The sequence below is a fragment of the Oryctolagus cuniculus genome, chromosome 7, assembly GCF_964237555.1.
Source record: "Oryctolagus cuniculus chromosome 7, mOryCun1.1, whole genome shotgun sequence".
NCBI classification, from domain to species: domain Eukaryota; kingdom Metazoa; phylum Chordata; class Mammalia; order Lagomorpha; family Leporidae; genus Oryctolagus; species Oryctolagus cuniculus.
The window spans coordinates 44,912,587-44,938,333 of record NC_091438.1 but is presented as its reverse complement, the minus strand read 5'-3'; the positions used below and the strand labels follow the sequence as shown (position 1 = coordinate 44,938,333).

The following is a 25,747-nucleotide window of genomic DNA, read 5'->3' as shown; positions in this document are numbered from 1 at the left end:
TCCTATTTTAAATGTTTTGAAATTCTGTTTGTCTTAAGTGAAGGCTGCTATGTCTTCTTGCTGAACTACTTCTTTCGGTATTATGAAATAATCCTCTTTATCCCTTGTAATCTTTATCCCTCACAATCACATTAGCTCCCTGATTTAGTCTGAAATCTACTTCATCTGATGTTATTTTTTCAATTTTTTATTGATATAAGGTGAAAAAATTTCATGTATTTCATATTCCTCATAGTGATGCTACCCAGCCTACCCTCTCTCCTGCCCACCCTCACACCCTCCTCCTTCCTTTCTTATTCTACGTTTCACAATGACATGCTTTTGGTTTATTTTATACGCATAAGCTTAACCTTCCACTAGGTAAAGAATTCAACAAATAATTAGAAGGAAAAAAAAAAAAAACACTGCTCTTCAATAGCAGAGACAAGGGTTTTAAACAATAATCAAATCTCAATATACACATTACATTTCTCTCATATGCATTCATTTTTTGATACTCTTATCAGTTATACAGATCAGGAAAACATATTTTTCTTTTGGGTACTAGCTTATTTCACTAAGTCTAATGGTTTCCAGTTGCATCCATTTTGTTGCCAAAAAACAGGGTTCCATTCTTTTCTATGGCAGAGTAGTACTCCATAGCATATATATACAATGTTTTCTTAATCCATTTATCAGTTGATGGTCATCTGGGTTGATTCTTATTTTGGCTATTGTAAATTGAGCTGCAATAAACATGGGAGAGCAGATAACTATTTCATATGCTGATTTTCATTCCTTTGGGTAAATAAATTCCCAGGAGTTGGGTGGCTGGGTCATATGTATCTATTTTAGATTTCTGAGGGATCTCCATACTGTCTTCCACAATGGCTGTACTAGTTTATATTCCCACAAACAGTGTATTAGGGAACCTTTATACTCTACATCCTCACCACCATTTACTGTTTTTTGATTTCTGTTTGAGAGCCATTCTAACTGGGGTTACAATTTTTTAATGTAGGCCCCAATTGCTATAAACTTTCCTCTGAACGCTATTTTTGCTGTATCTCATAAGTTTTGATATGTTGTATTGTCATCTTCATTCATTTCCAGAAACTTTTTGATTTCCCTTTTGATTTCTTTTTTTTTTAACTTTTACTTAGTAAATATAAATTTCCAAAGTACAGTTTATGGATTACAATGCCCCCACATAATTTCCCTCCCACTCGCACCTCTCCCATCTCCCGCTCCCTCTCCCATTCCATTCACTTCAAGATTCATTTTCAATTATCTTTATATACAGAAGATCAATTTAGTATATGTTAAGTAAAGATTTCATCAGTTTGCACCCACACAGAAACACAAAGTGTAAAATACTATTTCAGTACTATTTATAGCATTACTTCACATTGGACAACACATTGAGGACAGATCCCACATGAGGAGTAAGTACACAGTGACTCCTGTTGTTGACATAACAATTTGACACTCTTGTTTATGGCGTCAGTAATCTTCCTAGGCTCTAGTCATGAGTTGCCAAGGCTATGGAAGCCTTTTGAGTTCACCAACTTCAATCTTATTCAGACAGGGTCATAGTCAAAGTGGAAGTTCTCTCCTCCCTTCAGAGAAAGATACCTCCTTCTTTGATGGCCCCATTCTTTCCACTGGGATCTCACTCGCAGAGATCTTTCATTTAGGTCTTCTTCTTTTTTTTTCTTTTGCCAGAGTGTCTTGGCTTTCCATGCCTAAAATACTCTCATGGGCTCTTCAGCCAGATCCGAATGCCTTAAGGGCTGATTCTGAGGCCAGAGTGCTGTTTAGGACATCTGCCATTCTATGAGTCTGCTGTGTATCCCGCTTCTCATGTTGAATCGTTCTTTCCCTTTTTTATTCTATCAGTTAGTATTAGCAGACACTAGTCTTGTTTGTGTGATCCCTTTGACTCTTAGACCTATCAGTGTGATCAGTTGTGAACTGAAATTGATCACTTGGACTAGTGAGATGGCATTAGTACATGCAACCTTGATTGGATTGTATTGGAATCCCCTGGCACATTTCTAACTCCACCATTTGGGGCAAGTCCAATTGAGCATGTCCCAAATTGTACATCTCTTCCCTCTCTAATTCCCACTCTTATATTTAACAGGGATCACTTTTCAGTTAAATTTAAACAGTTTAATTAATTAATTTCAGTTAAATTAATTAATAATTGTGTGTTAATTACAGAGTTCAACCAATAGTACTAGAACAAAAAAATACTAAAAGGTATAAAGTATTACATTGTACATCAACAGTCAGGACAAGGGCTGATCAAGTCACTGTTTCTCACAGTGTCCATTTCACTTCAACAGGTTTCCCCTTTGGTGCCGATCAGGGAGAACATATGATATTTGTCCCTTTGGGACTGGCTTAATTCACTCAGCATGATGTTTTCCAGATTCCTCCATTTTGTTGCAAATGACCGGATTTCATTGTTTTTGACTGCTGTATAGTATTCTATAGAGTACATGTCCCATAATTTCTTTACCCAGTCTACTGTTGATGGGCATTTGGGTTGGTTCCAGGTCTTAGCTATTGTGAATTGAGCTGCAATAAACATTAATGTGCAGACAGTTTTTTTGTTTGCCAATTTAATTTCCTTTGGGTAAATTCCAAGGAGTGGGATGGCTGGGTTGTATGGTAGGGTTCTATTCAGCTTTCTGAGGAATCTCCAGACTGACTTCCATAGTGGCTTAACCAGTTTGCATTCCCACCAATAGTGGGTTAGTGTCCCTTTTTCCCCACATCCTCACCAGCATCTATTATTGGTAGATTTCTGGATTTCACTTTTGATTTCTTCTTTGACCTGCTGTTCATTCAGGAGCATGTTGTTCAGTCCCCATGTATTTGCATATTTTCTAGAGCATCTTTTTTTTAAGATTATTTATTTGAAAGGCAGCAATATAGAAAAAGAGAAGGAAAGAGAGAGGGAGATGGAGAGGGAGACAGAGAGGAAAAAGGAAAGAGATTTTCTACCTGCTGGCACACTCCCCAAGTTCCTACAATGGCCAGGGCTGGGCCAAGCCAAAGCCAAAAGCCAGGAGCTTCTTCCAGATCTCCCATGTAGATGCAAGGGCCCCAAGTTCGTGGGCCATCTTCTGCTGCTTTCCCAGGCGAATTTGCAGGGAGCTGGATCAGAAGTGGAGCAGCCAGGACACAAATCAGCACCCATAGGGGAACCTGGCACTGCAGGCAGAGATTTAACCTTCTACACCACAGCACCGACCCCTCTAGAGAATCTTGAGTTGTTAATTTCCAGCTTCATTCCATTGTGGTCAAAACAGATGCATGGTGCCAGGCGGCTCACTAGGCTAATCCTCTGCCTGAGGTACCAGCACCCCGGGTTCTAGTCCTGCCAGATTCTGTCCTGGTTGCTCCTCTTCCATTCCAGCTCTCTGCTGTGGCCCGGGAAGGCAGTGGAGGATGGCCCAGGTCCTTGGGCCCTGCACCCGCATGAGAGACCAGGAGGAAGCACTTGGCTCCTGGCTTCAGATCGGCGCAGTGTGCCGGCTGCAACACGCCAGCCATAGCGGCCACTTGGGGGGTAAACCAATGGAAAAAGGAAGACCTTTCTCTCTGTCTCTCTCTCTCTCTCATTGTCTAACTCTGCCTGTCAAAAAAAAAAAAGGTGCATTGTATGATTTCTATTTTTTTTAATATGCTTAGACTTGCTTTATACCTAACATATGGGCTATGCTAGAGAAAGTTCCATGCACTGATGAAAACAATGTATATTTTTTAACTGTAGGATGATGTTCTGTGGATATTGGTTAGGTCCATTTGGTCATAGTGTGGATTAGCTCTGTCATTTCTTTGTTGATTTTCTGTCTCGTTGATCTAGACACTCCATTGATGAAGGTGTGGGTATTGGAGGCCAGTGCTGTGGCATAGTGGGTAAAGCCACTGCCTGCAGTGACAGCATCCCATATGGGCACCGGTTCGAGTCCCAGCTACTACACTTCCAATCCAGCTCTCTGCTATGGCCTGGGAAAGAAGTGGAAGTAGTCCCAAGTCCTTGGGCCCCTGCACCCGCATGGGGGACCTGGAGGAACCTTTGCATCAGCACAGCTCCGGCCATTGCGGCCATCTGGGGAGTGAACTAACAGATGGAAGACCTCTCTCTCTGCCTCTCCTTCTCTCTCTGTGTAACTCTGACTTTCAGATAAATAAATAAATCTTCAAAAAACAGTGGGGGTGTTGAAGTTCCCCATTTCTATTGTATTGGAGTCTATGTCTCCCTTTAGATCCATTAACATTTGTTTTTAATAGCCAGGCTCCTTGGCATTGGGTACATATACATTTATTATAGTCACATCTTCCTGTTGAATTTATCCTTTAATCATTACATAATGCCCTTCTTTATCTCTTTTAACAGTTTTTTTGTTAAAGTCTATTTTGTCTGATAATAGGATGTCTACACCTGCTGGTTTTTTGCCTTCTTTTAACATGGAATATTTTTTTCCATCCTTTCACTTTCAGTCTGCATGTCTCTTTGATGCTGAAGTGTTTGTTTTTTTTTTTTTAAGATTTATTTAGTTATTTGAAAGGCAGAGAGAGAGAGAGAGAGATCTTCCATCCTCTGGTTTACTCAGATTTGATCCCCAAATATCCACAATGGCTGGGACTGGGCCAGGCCGAAGCCAGGAGCCAGGAACTTCTTCCAGGTCTCCCATGTGGGTGCAGGGATCCAAGCCTTTAGCCATCTTCCACTGCTTTCCCAGGCATACAAGCAAGGAGCATGTTTGGAAGTAGAGCAGCCAGGACTGGAACCAATACCCTTGTGGAAAACCTGCACTGTAGGCAAAGGCTAAACTTCCCTGTGCCACAGCATCCACCCCAAGATGTGTTTCTTGTAGACAGCAGATAGATGGTCTTGTTTAATCCATTCAGCCTATCTGTATGTTTTAATTGGAGAATTTAGGCCCTTTACATTCAAGGATACTGTTGGTAAGTAATGACTTAGCCCTGCCATTTTTCCATAAATATTCCTATTGATTGCTTTGTACTTTTACTAGGAGATTTTCTGTTTGATTTTCTGTTTTCACATTCTTTCATAATGATGACCATCTTTCTATGTTTCTGTATGTAGCACATTCTTAAGCATCATTTGTAAGGCTGGGTGAATGGTGATAGATTTTTTTCAATTTCTGTTTGTTACACTAGGTTTTTATGAACTAATGTTTCCCAATGTGCTGTGTCAGTCTAGGAACTCAGTCTGGCGACCTAACTGATTTGGTGCCCATTATCCAAACTCTCTGCATCCCTCCCAATCCTCCCAGGCTCTGTTTATCACCATTCTGTATTCAGACTGAGGTTGTGTGTATATGTGTGTGTTAGCTTCCACGCATGAAGGAAATTTGGCATTTGTGTTTCTGTGTTTGGTTTACTTCAGTTCACATGGAGTCCTGCGGTTCTGTCCATTTTGCATTGAATGACAGGATTTCATTCTTTTTATTGCTGAATAATATTATATGTATATTCAACATTTTCTTTATTCATTCCTGATTGACATCTTGCTTGAGTCTGTATCTTGGCTATTGTAAACTGTGCTATAATAAACATGGTAGAGCAGGTATGTCTTTGATACAATGATTTTCATGTCTTTTGGATGTATAACTAGTAGTGAGGTTGCTGGATCATATGGCAGTTCTATTTTTAGTTTTTAAAGAAATTTCTTACTGTTTTCTCTAGTAGCTGTACCATCAGGGTGTAAGAGTTCTGTCAGTTCCCCACCGGGAACTGGCCAGGTTGCCACGAAGGAAGAGTCGAGGACACTGAGGAAAGTCAAGCTAAACACTTTTTATTGGTACTCTAGGCAACTAGGAGGAGAGATCGCTCAAGCCTACTCCTGCCGCGGACCGGGAAGAGAGGCTGAGCAACCTCTGCTTTACAGTGTCTGAGGGTCCCCTTATATACGGTTTTTAGAGGTCAGCCCCGCCCTCGCGCCGACCTCCCAGGGTCCCGTAGTCATAGCAACGACGGTCATGACGGTTGATTTGCGGTTTGCAGTTAGGCCATTATAACGGTTTTGCGGTTAGGCCGTTTCCTCTTTTAAACTGCGCTATAGTGTGGTTACTTTCTCCGCGAATGGGTCCCTAACAGTCCTCCCTTTTCTTTTCTTTAAATGCTCTCATAGCCCTGTAAAGCCCGTTGAGCCGCTGGGCCAAAGGGATGAACATTCTTGAGCGTATCCCGGATTGATTTCAGGTTCCGGTCTTCTTTTTCTTCTTCTTCTATTTCTGGTGGGCTGGGTTCCTCTCAGAGGGCTAGGTATCCCTTTGCGAAATTCCGTCCAAATGGGAAGAGGTGCTGTAAGATAGGCAAGCATACAAGAACTATACAAAATATTGCTCCTATTTTAAACCATTTCCAGGATGGGAGCCAAGAGGAAACTGTGTCAGTCAGAGTATTTATTGTCTGTTCCACTGTTCTGACTTGACCTATCTTAAATGCTGCTATATTTTGAAGCTGTATTATCTGTAGAGCTCTCTTAGTAATGTTAGCCTCAAGATGAGCGGTTGCATTTACCCACTCTAGCCAGGTAGAATGGTTGTGTTTGAACATATCAGCTAGTTGTGTTGCATTAGGAATGGATAGATTGTTCCACGGAATGGTGGTAATGCAAACTCTTCCAATCGCTTCACACTTGAGTTCTCTTTCCAAAGCTAGTATATTAATTATCTGTTCTATTTGTACCATGCGTGCTTCCAGCATTTGGAGCCCCATAGCATGTGTCTTAAGCAGTGCTGACTGGACACCTAGCTGAGCCCGCTGTTCCTGAATTGTCTTCAGGAGGGACTCCAAAGCATCTCCCTGTAGTTGAGTAGTGCTTAGAGCCAGTGCTCCAGTCACAGCGCCAGCTACCGCGGCTGTGACACTGCTGTGGTGACGATAGCTGCTGTTACTCCAAAGTCTCCTTTTTTGCACATTGGTTTTATTGGTATAGTCGTCAGACATATTTACTGGTACATATGTGAAGGGAGTTGCCTTTACCACCATATATGGAGCCAAGAATGTTATCATTCTCTCTTCCCATTCCAGGTCCCTTATATAGCAACCGAGCTCATTTTTAGAATGGGTGTGTGTATCTAGCATACAATACCTCCCCTTCTGTCCTGCATGTCCAACTTCCTGGGTCTTCCCTTACTGGAGTTTTTACAAAATGTTTGTGAAACATTTCATATCCTGCCTGCCAAAAACAATGTGTTGACTGATTATTACTTGGAGGTCTGCATCTAATATATCTATGCTCTGAGCCATTTTTACAAATAAGAGAGACAGAAAACTCATCTCGAATATTAAGATGATAATTGTCATTATCACACCATAAGCTCTGAGCATAGGTAGTTCAAATCTTTCCCACAGGCCGGCGCCGTGGCTGAATAGGCTAATCCTCTGCCTAGCGGCACCGGCACACCAGATTCTGTCCCGGTTGCGCCCCTTCCAGGCCAGCTCTCTGCTATGGCCCGGGAGTGCAGTGGAGGATGGCCCAAGTGCTTGGGCCCTGCACCCCATGGGAAACCAGGAGAAGCACCTGGCTCCTGCCTTCAGATCAGCGCGGTGCACCGGCTGCAGCGCGCCGGCCACGGTGGCCATTGGAGGGTGAACCAACAGCAAAAGGAAGACCTTTCTCTCTGTCTCTCTCTCTCTCACTGTCCACTCTGCCTGTCCAAAAAAAAAAAAAAAAAAATCTTTCCCACAATCTCATTAAGTTACCTAATACTTTAAATCGTTTAAGGGCTTGCTTACCTTTGATTAACTTACCTTTATCTGAGTCCCATCTCTTTAATTATTTCTTTTTACCTGTTGTAGATGTGCTTGTTTTTGGGCTGCTAATTCATCTTGTTGGTCCTCGGGCAATCCCTCAAAGGGGTTTACAAATGGTGGATTTTCTTCTTCACTTAATTGTTGAAGTGCATACTGTTCATAGAGGTCTTTTGCTTCTCTTCCTTTAATGTACATTTCTCCATTTGCTGCTGCTGTTGCCATTTCTGGAGTTCTTTAGTCCTAGCTCTGGAATATGAAGTCCCTAACGCTTTCTGTGAAAAGCACAACTGACAGTGGTATCTACATTTCTTACAAACACATGAGTTCTTTTGACAGGATAATTGCAATTGATATTCCATTAGTGCCTAATTGGAAATCCCCAAATCCTGAGGCCCTGGGGCTGGAACCATCCTAACATGTCTTTGGAGCAAGCTAATAATCCCCTTTTCAGGTGTATCGATCACTACTTCTCCTTCTCCTTTCCAATGGATGGTAGTGGGCCCTTTCCAGTCTTTACTGTTTGGTAATCTATAAAAGCAAAAGAGTTTTTTGTCTTTAAATTTCTGGAGTTGGAGCGTTTGCTCTAGTTCTTGCCATCTCTGATGGGTTTATCTTTTAGTAAGAGTATAGCCCCCTATTCCTCCCCTTTTCTTTTGATTAAGGGTGATAAGAGCCAATTGTAGCCATGCTTCAATGGTTTGAACCACATCAGCAAATTTACCCATTTCTTGTTTTAAGGATTGATTAGCTCTCTCAACCATTCCCTGCGACTGTGGATTATAGGTTGTGCCTGTAGTATGATCAATATTTAAATATTGGCACAGTCCCGTGACTCTTTCTGCTTTGAAGTTAGGGCCATTATCTGTATGGAGTGCTTGGATATGAAATAGGTTCTGTAGTTCTAATATTCCCCATACTGTTTCCTGAGCAGTTTCCTTAGGAATTAGCTTAGCCCATAGAAGGCCAGTAGATGTCTCAATGGCTACCAGGATTAGCCAGGCCTCATAGTGGGTCACATCCATTTGCCACAGTCCTGGCCCTGATCTACTAATATGAGGAGTAGTTCCTCCTTTAGGCAAACACTTTGGGGCAGTTCTTTATTATTTGTTCTGCTACAATTTTTGGTAAGCTGAATATTGTCTCAAGTATGACACATCACTATGCCATTTAGCATGATCGTCCATGGCTGTCTCAATATGTTCTAGAAAAAAAGATGTTTGGTGCCTTACTTATGTTTTTATATACTATTTTTTATGGAGGACAGGCATTAAAATTAACTGAGCTATTAGTTGTCCTGTCTTTACATATACTATTTTTTGGGATAGGTTAACCAATCTTATTTTTTTTTTATCTTTTATTTAATGCATATAAATTTCCAAAGTACGTCTCATGGGTTACAATGGCTTTCCCCCCCATACCGTCCCTCCCACCCACCACCCTCCCCTTTCCCACTCCCTCTCCCCTTCCATTCACATCAAGATTCATTTTCGATTATCTTAGTATACAGAAGATCAGCTTAGTATACCTTAAGTAAGGATTTCAACAGTTTGTTCCCACACAGAAACATAAAGTGAAAAATAATAGATGATTTTTTTTTAAATGATGATGAAATCAGATCAGACCTATTGTCATGTTTAATACAGTGAGAGTCAAGTTGGGAATTGATAGTTTCTTTTTTTTTTTTTTTTTTTAACAGAAGATCAGTTTAGTGTACATTAAGTAAAGATTTCAACAGTTTGCACCCCCATAGAAACACAAAGTGAAATATACTGTTTGAGTACTCGTTATAGCATTAAGCCTCAGTGTACAGCACATTAAGGACAGAGATCCTACATGAGGAGTAAGTGCACAGTGACTCCTGTTGTTGACTTTACAAATTGACACTCCTGTTTATGGCATCAGTAATCTCCCTATGCACCAGTCATGAGTTTCCAAGGCTATGGAAGCCCCTTGAGTTCTCCGACTCTTATCTTGTTTAGACAAGGTCATAGTCAAAGTGGAGGTTCTCTCCTCCCTTCAGAGAAAGGCACCTCCCTCTTTGAAGACCTGTTCTTTCCACTGGGATCTCACTCACAGAGATCTTTTTGCCAGAGTGTCTTGGCTTTCCATGCCTGAAATACTCTCATGGGCTTTTCAGCCAGATCCGAGTGCCTTTAGGGCTGATTCTGAGGCCAGAGTGCTATTTAGGACATCCGCCATTCTATGAGTCTGCTGAGTATCTCACTTCCCATGTTGGATCACTCTCCCCTTTATTTATTCTATCGGTTAAACCAATCTTATCTTTAAAGGATTTTGATCTCCTGGGCTGATGAAACCTCCAACTACCCTTACTTTGGCCTCAGTCATCTCTGATGTTTCTGTTATCCACCCCACTGTCCTGGGATTATGGTAATTTGTGTTTGTAGGTTAATGGTCTCTATTACCTTTGGCATAAGTACCAGGTCTTTTGGGGCACTTATGGAGTATCCAATCTGTTCTGGTTCTTTTTCCTTAATATGACCACCTTGTACTACCGGGTTTATTTGAGTTGTATTTATTTGTAAAACTAATTTGTCAATATTTTCATTGCCTGGGATTCCCTTATGTCCAGGCACCCATTGGATGTAAATTTCTTCTTTACTTTCTATAGCTTCTAATACGGTTCTAAGCAAGGGTTCTTTAATATTTACAGGTAGGGGTCTGGCCTCAATTAATGTATATAATATTGGGAATCCATAACTATATTCATTATTGGGGGTCCTTCTTGAAGGGCTAGTAGCATGGCTCTTTTTTCTAATTCTTGATTACTTCCCTCACTCTCCTTAAATAGTTTAACTCCATCTGATCTCCAAAAGCCATATCTTCCTTGGCCCTGTTTGCTTCCTCCATCAACATAGTAAGTAGGTCCTGGCACAGGATGACCTTGAAGACTGCTTAGCACCCTTCTAAGCATTAAAGGGGCATGGATACATTCAGTCTGCAGTACCCAATGCAAGTAGGGGTCTTCCTGAATCATAACGTCTAAATCCTTTTTTATAGGTAACCTATATATAGGTTCTTGCCCTATTCATATAATATGTTCTTGTCTGATTTTATGTAGACATTTTAGGGCTCTAGTTAGAGGAGATGCTGCCAATACCTTTGGAAATTCCTGTCTGCCTACCCAAAGGATATCAGATCCTTGGTGCACTTTATAATTTATGGTGTTACCTCCCATCATAATGGTACAGTAAACTTCCTTGCTGGGGTCCCAGTAGCTTAAAGGTTTGTGTTATTGTAATAGCCTCCTTATAGCCCGTAACTCCTTTCTTGCTTCGGGGGTCCATTCCCTGATACTATTTAACTCTTGGTTTCCCTTCATCATGAGAGTAAAAGGTTTTGTCTTAATTCCAGGAACAGCTTGGGTCATCCAATTAAGGAGTCCTACTAACTTTTGTAGTTCATTTAGAGTGGGTTTCTCTGGAAGTTCTGGCAACTCTGGCTTTTGCAATGTCCATTTATTCGGGTGTGACAAGTACCCCATCCATGATTAAGGATATTGTTCTTGTAATTTCTCATTCGGGGTCTTGAATCCCTTTTCTAAAGCATTTTTCTGAATTTTTCTACCATCAGTTTGTGTTGTTTTGGAGAATGATCGGACCCAATATATATATCATCCATATATTGATAAAGATCTGCCTCTGGATGTTGTTGTCTCCAGGGCTCTAGCATATCCCTTAGTGTACTTTGGTAAATCAAGGGACTTAATACAAAACCTTGTGGGAGGCAATTCCAAACATACCTATGGCCTGGACCTTGATTATTAACCTCTGGGATGGTGAAGGCAGTGTGCTGCCTGAAGTCCTTATCCAGAGGGATGGTAAAATAAGCATCCCCTATATCCAAAACAGTAACCTGATTTCTTCTTTGTAATCCTCCAGGGTGTGAAATACCTAACTGAACTTCTCTTCCCTTATCTACTAATTTATTAAGTTCTCTAAAATCTATTAACATTTGCCATTTACCTGATTTTTTCCTTATCACAAATATTGGGGTGTTCCAGGGATTATCTGGGTCTGCTGGAAATATCTTCCCTTCCTCTAGTAGTCTTTTTGTTATTTCCTTAATTCCTTCTATTTTTCTTTGGTTAAAGGCCATTGGGGAATCAAGGGACCTTTATTACGATCTTTCATTTTTATCTTTATTGGGGTAATTTGGGTAGAGAGTTGTGCCATAATTAGGGCTACCCCTAACTTTGTTAAGATATCCCTTCTGAATATATTGATGGGAATATCTGGGGATATTAGAATGGATGTCTTTGTCTTCCTTCCTTTTTTGTCTTTCAGTGTAACCTGTGATATTTTTTGTAATTTAGAGCACCCTCCTACCCCCTCTATATTTTTTTTTTTTGACAGGCAGAGTGGACAGTGAGAGAGAGAGACAGAGAGAAAGGTCTTCCTTTGCCGTTGGTTCACCCTCCAATGGCCGCCGCGGCCGGCGCGCTGCGGCCGGCGCACCGCGCTGATCCGATGGCAGGAGCCAGGAGCCAGGTGCTTTTCCTGGTCTCCCATGGGGTGCAGGGCCCAAGCACCTGGGCCATCCTCCACTGCACTCCCGGGCCACAGCAGCCCCCTCTATATTTTGCCATCCTTCTGTTATCCCTTCTTTTATTCCTTTAGCCTCTTGTTCCCTTATTATGGCTAAATCAGCCCCTGTGTCCAACAGCCCTACTATATCTTTTCCCCCTAGGTTTACCTTTAAGGTAGGTCTTTGTTTTAATTCTATTTTGGTAGTTTCGGGTAGATCCCTGTCGCAGGGGCTTCTATCTGTGTTTCCCCCAGGGGTGGGGCAGATGGTGGGATAGATGACTGGATATTCTGGGCAGACACCATCATGGTCCGGGGGGCATTGCCCCCCGTTTTCCCATATTTTGGCTGTCTACATACTTTTGCCATATGTCCTGTTCTCCCACAATTATAGCATTTTAGTGGAGTTTTTTCTCCACTCCTACAATTTCTTGCCATATGCCCCCTTTTTCCACACCTGTAACAATTTCCCTGAAAACTTCTTGACCCTTGCTGTCTATCTCCAGCCTTTAAGGCCTCTGCCAGCATGGCCATCTTATAGGAGGTGGATCCAAATACTCTACAGGCATACATTTTTTCTTCTAACTAATCTCCTGGTCTTAAATTTCTAAGCAACTTTTTACATTCTTCATTGGCATTTTGAATGCTCATAGTGTCCTTTAAATATGTTCTCAAATCTTCTCTAGATGTTTCCATATCAATCTGAGTAAATAATCGATTAATAAACTCAGGGTAGGGTTCTTTGGGCCCTTGTCTGATGCTGACTGCTTTAGGGGCCCCTATGGATAGTTCTCTGGCAATCTTGAAGCGCCTCAAGAACCCATGTTCTATAGAGGGTTCTGGCATCAGCGAATCTAGGGCCAGCTGCTTCTTCTGGTGATAATCCAATTCCCTTAATCTGATCTGCTGTTAGTGGCATTGGTCCAGCCGCATCTTCTGGGGAAGAGGGATGCATCTCATCCCATGCTCTTGCCTTTTATCTTGTCTGTGACTAGCTGTTTCTCTGCTGCAAAGCCAGGAGTTACATTTAGTAGCATATTGATGTCTACTGATATAAAATTTATTGAAATTACCCCAAAGTAAATGATGGTAGCTGAGTGTGTGAGACCATGTTCCTGAACTGGTTTAAGCCAAGCAGCTATTAGTCCAGGTCCCATAGGCTCATATTCTTGTCTACCACATCTTAACATTATTGGGTAAGCTGACTGTTCTTTTGCTCTTTCTTCCTTACTTAACTCCCTGGGAATAACCTGAGGTTTTTGCCTACATTCTGTTATGGCATCATAGAGCTTATAGGCATCTCCTATATTTTTTTGGATTTAATCCCTTGCCACAACAAATTAACACCTTAAGGGTGTCTACTGCACATTTATAATCTTTCCCTGTTGTGGCGCCTTCTCCTCTTTGTAGAAATTCCTCCAAGAGGTTTTCTACCTCTTCCAAGGTCCACAGATCTTGGAGGTTCTGTCCTGCACAAGCTGCTGCCAGCTTACAAGTCCGTGTTACATTTCCTGGTGAGTAGCACTTCACTTTCTTACCTCTTGGAGCCTGGCCTGGAAGGACCTTCACCTTCTCTATGCTCACTAGTGCCTGCCTATGTTCTTTTGACTGGGATGTCCCACCCATCGTGGTCTCTTTCAACCACCGCTACTCACCCTTTTGACGATTCCTCAAGGGCTCGTCTCTTCACCATCCAACTTCAGGTCCCTGTTGGGCACCAGCTGTCAGGATCTCCCCCTCCAGGAACTGGCCAAGTTGCCGCGAAGGAAGAGTCGAGGAGACTGAGGAAAGTCAAGCTAAAAACTTTTTATTGGTACTCTAGGCAACTAGGAGGAGAGATCACTCAAGCCTACTCCTGAAGGCACAGGGCGCTATGGTCCAGAAGCTTCTCCCCACAGGCACAAGGCACTACAGACCGGGGAGAAAGGCAGAGCAATCTCTGCTTTACAGTGTCTGAGGGTTCCCTTATATACGGTTTCCAGGGGTCAGCCCCGCCCTCATGCCGACCTCCCAGGGTCCCATAGTCATAGCAACGATGGTTATGACAGTTGATTTGCAGTTTGCAGTTAGGCTATTATAGTGGTTTTGCAGATAGGCCGTTATAATGGTTTTGCGGTTAGGCCATTTCCTCTTTCAAACTGCGCTATAGTGCGGTTACTTTCTCCTTGAATGGGTCCCTAACAAGTTCCTCTTTCTCCATGTCCTTATCAGCATTTGTTACTGAAGAGCCAAAGTGACTCCATTTTAAAACAATGAAAAAAACAGCCTCCATTTTCTATAGCAGACCCAAGTCCTTGTAAAAGCAGGCATTCAGGCATTCTGGAGATATCAAAGCTTACCAGGGACAGCTAGCTCGGTAGCCCAAGGACAGCACAGTAGAGATTGCTAAACAAAGTACCTCCCTGTACCCAAAGCCCCCGTGCTGTAAGCCCCCACTGTAACTCCCTGTACCCAAAGCTCCTGTGATGTAAGCCCCCACTGTAACTCCCTGTACCCAAAGCTTCCATGCTGTATGTAACTCTTTTTTCCTTTAAAAACTCTCCCAAACAAAGACTGGGGCCTCACTCCTTCCTCTGCTGTGCCAGTAGGTTGGATGGGGTCCCTGTCACGGCTTGTACTCCCAAATAAACCTTGCTTTTGCAGTTCGGTGTGATCGACTCTCTGGGGGTCTCTGTGGGGATCTAATGATCTGGGCACAACATAATTTGGAGGCTTGTCCAGGATTGTGATCCCCAAAAGCCCCCCAGTGACCTCGACCCGAAGGTTTGCTCCAGTCTACTGGGTGAGTTCGTTAGTCTATTTGTTCGTTGTTTAATTGTGTCTAAGTCTGAATCTGTAGCATCGGCCATTGCATATGTATTCTGAATCTGTGGAGGGTCACTGCCCGAGCGGACGCACTCGCAGGGCACACTTCGGAGGAAATGGGAGACATCCCGATTCTTTGTCTGGGACCTGGGAAGGTCCAATCTGTATCTGGGGACGAAGAAGGAATGCTGCATAGTTCTCGTCCCATCCATAAGGTCTTTGGTCTCCTTCAAACTCCCGGAGGTTTGCCCTTAGAGGCTCCTGGAGGTTCGCCCTCGGAGCAGTCGAGACCTTCTGTAATATGACCATCTGAATCTGTCCACAGAAATTCTGTACGCACGTGTTTGTCTTTTTGTTAAGTGGTGTTTGTGTTATTTCTGTTGACAACTTGTTACCGGAGAAACTGCAGGGTTCTTGTCTTCACGCAAGAAAGAATTCAGGTGTGAGACAGAGAGTAGTGGGAGGTAAAATAGCAAGGTTTATTAGAGAAGGGACATCATTAAGGACGGATGGGCATCTCTCCAGACAGAGCCTGAGAGACTGGAGGGGATGGGGAGGGAGTGAGGTTACATGGTTGAGTAGAGAGATTACACCTGACCAGGCCAGGCAGGTGGCTCAGCAGAGGCAGAGGGCTGAGCGCGCAGTCCCGCAGTCCGGTGGAGGCCAGGGGTTTTTAAGGAGATGGGTCTTGCTTCCCCACCTCTGCTCCTCTTGGAACAAAGGGCTTTTTGGATGTAAATAGAAAAACTTCTATCTAAGTTTTCCCCTGAAGGTATCAGACAGGAGAAAACCCAGCTGGCGCCATCCCAGGTTCAGAGGAAGAGCGAGCAGGATCCCCTAGAGAATGGGAATCCGGAGCAGGGTGTTTGAAATGCAGATACTGGGCTGCACCTGGGAGATTGTGGAAGATTTGTCAGGCAGAAGGGGCGGGGATGCGAACACCAGGCTGCCCCTGAAACACTGTCAGGATGACTTTGAGATGCAGATGCATATGCTGGACATAGATGTCTTCTCTTTAGGCCTTTATGTCACACACACATAAGCTCATAACTGACTTCCTACCTAACAATCCTGATGAAGGGGCCGCAGAGGCCTAAAAAATTAAGTGTGCCTTGTAAAATCCTACAGGTGCTTTCAAAAATGCTATGTAAAGTAAACAAATGTCTCTTGTTAGTTAACAAGTTTGTAATTTTAAATATGACAACTTAAGGTCTTTTGTCATCCACAGTTTTGTATATCAGATTTACTGCTCATGAAACTAAAGCATTGTTGGTTCTGTGTTTAACTGTCCTCCTATAGCTTGCAATGGACTTTTTCCAGCTACATCTATTGTATTCAGTACTTTGGGATGACTCTGTAAACTGATAGAGCCAATAATGTATTACAGGTACCAACTGGAAAAAAGTATAGTTAACTGAGGTTACTAAGATCAAAAAATAATTCAAATCGATTGGTGATTTATAAAAAAGGTTAAAGATTCTAACAACTATCACTGAAACTGCTTTATTGTTCTGAGTATGGGACCCTGTAGTTTGCTGTGAAACTAAATGCATCTATCTGAATGTAGTTAGCCTTTAAATCAACTCCTCTGTATCATTTATGTATGTTTTCTAATGTCCCTGCTGGTCTAAATGTTCTGTATACAAGAAAGTTATTTCAAGTGTTACATATTGCTGTAGAGCTTGATTATATTGTAATCTGTAACAGAATGTTTCCCGTAAATTTAAACGGCTAAAGTTGATCGAAAATTCGTGTAACCTAAATCTCTGTAAACTTGTTAAAAGAAAAAAAACTGAAAACATTTTATATACTTGTGCTGAAATTTGCTGGTTAAACAAGCTACACCATGTTGGGTATCTAACAGATGTTTCCAAGTACATGTATTCTTAAAATTTGTGAAGGACATTGGACCTTCCGGTAGGTGTTTTCCTAAGTTGTTGTCTAATGATTGAATCTGCTTGCTAAGTTTTCATTTGATATTACTCTTAAAATGTGTGTGTATAAAAAAACTCCCCTGCCTTTTTGACCCTATTGCCATATATGATCATTCCTTGTGAGACTACTTAATTACTTGGATTAAAGACTAGCGTGAAAAATTAAAGCCTCTGCCAGACAACACCACACAGAGTAACGTATCTGTTTGCCTCTGGTGGTGCAAGGTTTTTAAGCATGGCTGGTAACTGGTAAGATTTTGTAGTGACAATCTGGCAGTATCCTTGCATAGCTATTTGGGTAAGGACATAAGTCAGTTCTGTTAAAGGTCAACCATGTTCAGAAATCAGAGTAACTCAGCCCACCTAAATATTCATAAGAAATGTGCCTGTAACTCTAGACTTCTAGTCTAGGCAACAAAAATTAGAGGTGGGACCGAGCACTCCCTTGACTTGCATTCTCTGGTCTACTTTAACAAAAACCAGGAGGAAAAGAAAACTGGACATCAGAAGCAATGTAAAGATGGGTGGCAGGCCTATTACAGGCAGCTCTGTACAGTGATCTGCCCTCGGGGAGACCCAACAGGCCAGGCCACCGCAGTGGATTTCGATGTGGTAAGCCTGGGCTTTAGCAGAAGTCAGCCTGTGAAGAGCCCTGGCAGCTCTGCCAGCCAAGAGTTGGATCACTGGAAATGGACCTGCCCTGGAGTTGAAGGACTTCAGGTCAGAGCCACAGATCTTACTGGCTCTAAGCTGAAAAGCCCTTCACTTAGCCCAGCCTCCAAAGTGACCGCCACTGTTGAGAGAATGGCCAAGTAGGGTCAGTAACATTGCAGACAGAGCTATAAATTTCCTGTTGGAGATGCCACCTACCTTTACCTGGCCAGCTCTCCTCCCAGGCCAGGTAAGTAATAAAAGTCAACAGAGTGCCTTCCCCAAGGAGGTTCACACCTCCCTTAAAATGAATGTACCCTATGTAAAAAGATAAATAGGTCTAGGTCCCTTAACTTACAAGGCCTAAAGCCACCAGGTTATTATCAAGCCCCTTTTATCAGGTTCTCTTTGCCTCTTAATTGGAAAACTTATTTGTAACTTGGACAACACCTTTCTTGACTCCTCTAATAGCAACTCTGTCCTTTGTTCTGGACCCTGTCTGGCCCACTCCTTGGCCTCATTCCTTTGTAATTTTGTTGCTTAGTAAAGTGAGTGGTATACAGACATTCTGTACCTATCCTGTGGGGACAGCAGTAGTATCTCTTAAGCAGTATTAGCATAAGTAGTGTACTTCAAAATGTAAATTACCTTGTTTAAAACTGTGACTTTAACATCTATGTAATTAGTGCATATGGTATCTACTCTCCATTATCAAAATAATTCATTATTAGGTAAATTTGGCTAGTAGGGAGTGCAGTTCTGTGAGCAGTATTTCCTATTAAATATCAACTACTGTCTCAGTTACACATAGCAACAGCAGCTCCGCCTTGTTCAGAAAAAGTAAATGCATAAAGTTAAAAAAAAGACATGCTACAAATAACTAGTCATTATTCTATGTATAAAAGTAGAACAAAATTTAAACGCTGAGGATTTCTGTAAATTTTTTGTTCTTTGTAGTAGATTGCCGTTTATACTCCCAACATGTGTGTACTGATAATCCTCTCCCACACTAATGAGTGGCTTTTCTCCTGGTTTTGGCTGGAATCTGCTTTATTCTCACCCTGTCTCTATACTACGGTGTCTGTTTAAGTGTTTACAGCTGGTAATGGAGTGAACCAAGGCCTTCAGCAACCAGGCGGTCAACCAAATGCTACTACAGGAATGTGCTTGGCTCCCCACCCAGGAGACAGCAGCTTAAGGCATTGCCCCATGGCAGCGAAGAGTGCCTCGTTGCCCCACGTCACCAGGGGTGGCTCTGAAGACGAATTGTCATCCCTCTGCCCCTCTTGGACTTCTGGGACTGATGTGGTGGGCTGTGCTCCACTCTGGGAAAAAATGCTGCTTTTACGCTTGATCACTCGGGCCTTAAAAGATAACATGGCTGGCTAAAGTCAGGGAGGGGCTGGCAAAACAAAAAAGAGAACCGGAGGTCTCTCAGGGGTGGTTTGAGTCTTGGTTCAATTCTTCTCCGTGGCAAGTCACCCTACTATCAAGACTCATAGGGGCCCTTGTTCTCCTGATTTTAATTTTAACCTTCGGCCCTTGCATTGTTAACAAACTTGTGCAGTTTATAAAAAAAAAAAAAAATTGGACACTGTTCAATTAATACTCCAACAGTCCCAATATAAACCCTTAAATGAAATGTCAGTCCAAAATCCATGATTGGGTTTTTCAAACATGTACAAAAACAAGGGGGGAATGAAGAGCCAAAGTGACTCCATTTTAAAACAGTAAAAAAAGCAGCCTCTGTTTTCCATAGCAGACCCAAGTCCTTGTAAAAGCAGGCATTCAGGCATTCCGGAGATATCAAAGCTTACCAGGGATAGCTAGCTCGGTACCAAGGACAGCACAGTAGAGAATGCTAAACAAAGTACCTCCCTGTACCCAAAGCTCCCGTGCTGTAAGCCCCCACTGATGTAACTCTTTTTTCCTGCTGATGTAGCCCTTTTTTCCTTTAAAAACTCTCCCAAACAAAGACTGGGGCTTCACTCCTTCCTCCGCTGTGTCGGTTGGTTGGATGGGGTCCCTGTCACGGCTTGTACTCCCGAATAAACCTTGCTTTTGCAGTTCAGGGTGATCAACTCTCTGGGGGTCTCTGCGGGGATCTAACGATCTGGGCACAACAGCAGAAGTTTCTGAATTTGATATAATCCCATTTGTCTACTTCTGTTTTCATTGCCTGTACTTCTGGGGTCCTATCCAATAAGCCTACACTATTGTCTTGAATTATCTTCTTTGTTTCCTTCTAATAATTTCATAGTTCCAGATCTTACATTTAGATCTTTGATCCATCTTTAGTTGATTTTTATAGTTGATGAAAGAGACCTTCTATCCACTGGTACACTCCTCCAAATGATCAGGAGCCTGAACTACCTCCATGGCAGAGGTCCAACCACTTGGGCCATCTTCTGCTGCTTTCCCAGGTACATTAGCAGAGACTTGGATCAGAAGTGGAGTATCCGTCACTTGAACCAGTGCTCATATGGGTTGCTAGACAATGGCTTAACCTGCTCTGCCACAATGCCAGCCTCCTCCTCACCTTCCCAGCCCTGTCCAGCTCCAGGGCTTCTCCATGTCCACCACCTCCTCTTTCTCCTGGGGTGCACCTCCCCTTCCCTTTCCTCACTCCCACCCTGCTGAACACACACACACACACACACACACACATCAGATGACAGGAATGGGCTAACGCAGTCCTAGAAGAAGAAGAATCTATTTCTCTCAGGTCAGAAGCCCTTGGGGTGTTTGTTGGTGAAACTGAGTGAAGTGATGAACTCTGCTGGTGCTAGACATCCAGGCTCAGTGGCTGAGGGTCCCCAGGCAGTCCTCAGGCCTGGGCAAAACTGGCTAATCCAAGACGGTTCCATACCTGGGCTGACCAAAATAAACGAGCTCCAGTTCCAAGAAGCTAAAATGCCTAGCAACCTCCAAACCAGAGGGAACACTTTGCAAGCCCAGTGCTATGAGGAAGGATCACAGCACCTCCATGTGGTGATGGCAGCAGAACCGGGGTCCTCTGGCTGGGGCAGGACCCGAGAAAACCAGCCAAGCACTCCTTTTATACAGAGGCGCACCAGGTCCTAACCACTCACGAAGAGATGGCCCCTTCCTGTCTGCCTGGCAGCTTGAGGAACTTCAGTGTCTCAGACTCTGATCCCCCACCCTGGGGATACTGCTGACTCCTGCATTCCAGGGGTCTCTGTGCCTCTCGGTGTTGAATTATCCTCATGCAGTGCATGAAGAGCCGCCACGTCTAGGCAGGCAGGATGTGGAGAGCTGCCAGGTTCAAGGGGAAAACCACATGACATTTTCAGCTTCAATCAAGGACAGAGTCCGGTATTGTGATTTGGATTCTGACTGCTCCTGCCGTGTCCCTGCGTATCACACTACAATAATGTGGCACACCACTCGTGACCTTCAGGGGTGTGGTCAAGAGCAGGTTGTTTGGCTGAAGTAGACCCCAGAGTTCTCTCCTGGACTTGTCCTTCGTGGCAAGGCTTGTGGTTCTCTGTCTCATGCAGGGCAGCAAGAGACACCTCTTCACATTGGGTAGCCTGATCTAACTGCAGGATGATGGCTTAAATCACAGTCACTGATAAAAACCTTTCACACCCTTCAAGAGGTACAGGTCACAGTGTCCCCCAGGACCCTGGAACCGAGCACCTTCTTGCACTGAGCAAAGCTGGGGTGCCTCTTAGGTGCCAGTCCTCAGGGACTCACAGTGAGTGCAAGGTGTGAAGTGCAGTGAAGAAAGGCAGATGAAAGCAGACTTCAGTACACAGGGCCACGTGTCACTGCAGCACCAAGGAATGGGCAAAAAGGGTCTTGCTGAGCCTTCAGAAACTGAGTGTCTTTGTCTCAGCTTCGGGTATCAACCCCCAAATTTGTGCAAAGACAACACTTGATATCTAGCACCTTTGGATTTTGAATGTTTTTTTCCAGTGGAAGCTGGAGGGGTGGGGAAGCATTTTTCAACCCCACAGAAAGAACTGTTGACTCTACAGTATTTCTTGCACTGTAATCAGTGAGTATGTGGTAATTTGGAGAAACTTTGGTGGCTCAAACCCACTGTAGGACATTCCAGTCCTCATCGAGAATCTTTCTTTTTCATTACACACTTCAGAATCACCGTTCACATCCATAGTGTACTATATACCTCAAAAGTCTTCCAACTTCTACCCTGTTACTCAGATCTGAAGCTGCTTCCATATTTGTAAGAATTCATCAGACCCTCATGTCTTGGGACCACAATCTGTGGCAGTCAAGACTCTGCAAGGACTTACAGGATATGGACAGCTATCCATCAACATCTGTGAAGGATGGGTTCCGGGACCCCTTGCAGACACCAAAATCAGTGATGCTCAAGTCTTGTACGTAAAATGGTGTAGTTTTTGAATTTTACCTATATATTCCCCCATATGCTTTCAGCCATCATTAGCTTACTTATAATACTTAATATAAATACAATGCAAATGATGTACTGTGTGTAGAATGGTTGCAAGAGGAAAAAGTTTATACATGTTCAGTACAGATGCATTTTTTGAAATGTTTTTAATTAACAGTGGAATCTGCAGATGTGGACCCAGGGATAACCAAGGGCTGACCATATGTAAAAGACAGAAATGTGTCATGTGTTCATGGAGGCTAAGAAGTCCAGGAGCTGCTGGCAGAGAGTGGGAGAGATGGTGTGTGGTTCTAGGTCAAGTCCAAAATGCAGGAAGGGCCAAAATCCATCCCAGTTAGGCAGAAGGACTTTCCTCTATCTGGGAGTGAATCTGCATATGGACTATATCTCACCTCTACCTCTACCTCTTCTCTGTATTCCACCTTTCAAATAAATTAATTTAAAAAAAACTCCCATTGGTGGGCATTGTGGCACACTGGGTTATGCCACCACTTATGACCCTGGCATTCCATATCAGAGTGCCTGGTTCAAGACCCAGATGCTTGCTTCCAGTCCAGCATTCCTGCTAATTATGGGAGGCAGCAGAAGATGGTTCAAGTTCTTGGATCCCTGTCACCTGTGTGAGAGAACCAGAGAGAGTTCCTGGATGCAGAACTTCAGCTTGGTCCAGCCCTGGCTTGCAGGCATTTAAGAAGTGAATCATACATAGAAGGCTCTCTCTCTCACTTCTTCCTTCCCTGTTTCCCCCACCCCACCCCTGCCCTGTCTGCCTCCCCTCATCTTTGCCTTTAAAAAGATAAATAAATCTTTAAAAGATTGATAAACCCAATATTAGATGTTTGACAAGTTACTTATAATGGATTATAACATTGAAATTTAAAATTCCAAGTAATAGAGAAAAAATTAATTGATAGATATTAAAACCAAATTTGGTATAAATTACATTTTGGTCAAGAATTTAACTTTTTAACTACAAAATGCCAACATCCACAAATATTCAAAAGAATTGGATTAGAAATCAGTGTATAACATGAATATAATAATTGGTATAAGCAGGGATGGTTAATGCATGGTAAAATTTTAAGCCCATCACAAACAGTATATTTTTACATTCTCAAATTATTATTCTTTAAAGTTCGTTTTTCAACTCTGAAATTTTATTTTCTGACATTTTTCATGTTTACAAAACAAAACTAAAAGCAGATATCAAAGGCTTTGTGGAGGGGCCAACACTGTGGCATGGCAAATAAGGCCACCCCCTGCAGTGCCAGCATCCCATAGGGTACCAGTTCAAGTTCCGGTTGCTCCACTTCCAATCCAGCTCTCTGCAATGGCCTGGGAAAGCAATGTAAGATGGCCCAAGTCCTTGGGCCCCTGCACCTGCGTGGGAGACCCAGAAGAAGCTCCTGGCTCCTGACTTTGGATCAGACCATTGCAGCCATTTAGGGAGTGAACTAGCAGATGGAAGACCTCTCTATATATATCTCTGTCTGTAACTCTGCCTTTCAAATAAATAAAATAAATCTTTAAAAAAAAAAGACTCTGGAATTTCTGGACCAATTTTCATCTAAGTCGGTGATGATGAAACAATAGGAAAGGTAGAAAATAACTAGACACAGGATGATTTCACTCTTGGTCATGTATGACTAGGTGGATTATTTTGGAGCTACTAAATAACTTTTTATAAGCACTGGCCATTTTGAGAACCAATTTGGTTTGTCCAACAAAGTAAACAAATTTTGTTTTGCTCTGTGGCTTTTTTTTAAAGATCTATTTATTTATTTGAAAGGTAGAGTTACAGAGAAAGGGAGAAGGAGAGAGAGAGAGAGAGAGAGAGCGAGCATCCATCCGCTGGTTCATTCCTCAAATGGCCACAACAGCCAGAGCTGGGCCAGTCTGAAGCCGGGAGCCAGGAGCTTCTTCTGGGTCTCCCATGCTAGTGCAAGGGCCCAAGCACTTGACTCATTTTCCACTGCTTTCCCAGGTGCATCAGCAGGGAGTTGGATCAGAAGTGGAGCAGCTGGGACTCGAACTGGCACCCATAGGGGATACCAGAGCTGAAAGTAAAGAGAAGATCATTTCATTCAGAGGCTGCCAAGAATCTCCATGATGTTACAGTTTCTGCATCCTCCCTGATTGAGTTTTCTCAGAGACCTATTACTGGAACAAAAGTTGATGTTCTTGCCACACAGGCTCTGATACTTTATAGGTAGGTTTATACTGAGCAAGACTCCTTATTCTGGTGCCCAGGAAGAAGCTGAGCAGCCACGATTCTTGATTCTTGGAAGCAGAGAAGCTGAGTGCACTGACACAGCCATGAGCAGAGCAGCAGCCTCGAGTCTGCAGTCTGGTCAAGGTGCGCCCCCACCACGTGCCCGTAATCACCGTTCGCCTAAATAAGGGAAGTGTGATCCAGGTTTGCAATGTTAGTAGCTATCATCTCAAATTTATTATGAAGATAACTTCCTGATGAGCTATGAACTAGGAAACTGGCCTCAAATTCTGATCACATCCTCCAGTGTTAGTGTAAAAATAATATAAAACAAAATCTTGCCAATTAGGGGTTAAAAGTACACAATGAAACCTGAACGTGATCCACGTACAGGCTGGCGATCACATCACTGAAAGGGCGCTGAGAGGAGGCAACCCTTGTCCTGAAACAAAACTCCCTCCCTATTTTCTGAATTTTCATGAAAGGAAAACTGGTGGATAATTTTCTTCTTTACAGATATGAAAAAGGAAGCAAGAAAGCTAAGGGAGACAAACGGGTGCTACCACAGCAGTGGCATTTGGTGGTTTTGTTCTTTGTACCAGCAACACCTACGACAGCAACAGGCATGCAACTACTGCAGAGGGCACAGCTTTCCTTGCCCTGGACACAGGAACGAGAAAGCCTACCCCTCCAGCAGCCAGAGCCCTCTCCTGCCCCTGCAGTAACCCCCCCTCTGCTGCTCTGGGTTCTGGGCGCCTTGAAAATGTCCTGCAGAGCACCACCACCACCACCACCAACGCCGCCCCATTCTCCCCAGAGACTTGGCAGCCCGTGCAGTATCCTTAGCTGTGCAGAGCTGAGCGCCTTGGTGACAGGGCTACCGACAAGACCCCCCTGCCTGGCTCTGGTGTTTCGGGGATGTTCAGGGCCGCCTGGAGAGCAGCTGTCCTGTGTCCTGTCCTCAGGCAGGAGTGCACCTCGCCTGCTCTCCTGGAGCCCCGCCCGGCCGTCACTGCTGTCCTCCTCATCCATCAACTTGATCTCATCCTACCCATCCACACCCACCTCCCAGAACTGCTCCCACCAAACCCTGTTTTTCCATATCCCCACCTCAGGCCAGGACTCGGCCTCCTGGGGAGCAGCCAGGAACTCAGGGAGAGCCACTGCCCACTCACTTCCTGCTTCAGCTCTGGGGCACCACCTGCTCCGGAGTTCTTAATAATCAGAGAGAACAACGCGCCTCCACAATGGACAGATCCAGCAGGCAGCTCATCTACAGCTGACCCACCCTAAAGCCAGGGCGACTGGCAGGCACACAGGACGTCCTTGGCCTGCAGAGGGCACGCGGCAGGAAGCACCCAGCAGGCCCTGCGTGGCTCAGTGGAGCAGCTGAACTTCATCCCGAGGCAAT

General features: G+C 43.5%; 1 long non-coding RNA gene across 5 annotated transcripts in view; it reads left to right on the top strand.

Annotated features, from left to right (window-relative positions):
• Window positions 1-25,513, top strand: part of LOC108177669 (uncharacterized) — a 31,513-nt gene extending 6,000 nt beyond the window's left edge. Inside the window, exons 3-4 of one of the 5 annotated variants that reach the window (XR_007924263.2) lie at window positions 18,810-24,480; window positions 24,853-25,513. This is a non-coding gene — a long non-coding RNA (uncharacterized lncRNA). Of the gene's footprint in view, window positions 1-18,809 lie in introns of all 5 variants that reach the window. The other 4 variants (XR_007924264.2, XR_007924262.2, XR_007924261.2 and 1 more) reach the window with 4 other exon arrangements.
• Window positions 25,514-25,747: the final 234 nt, after the last annotated feature.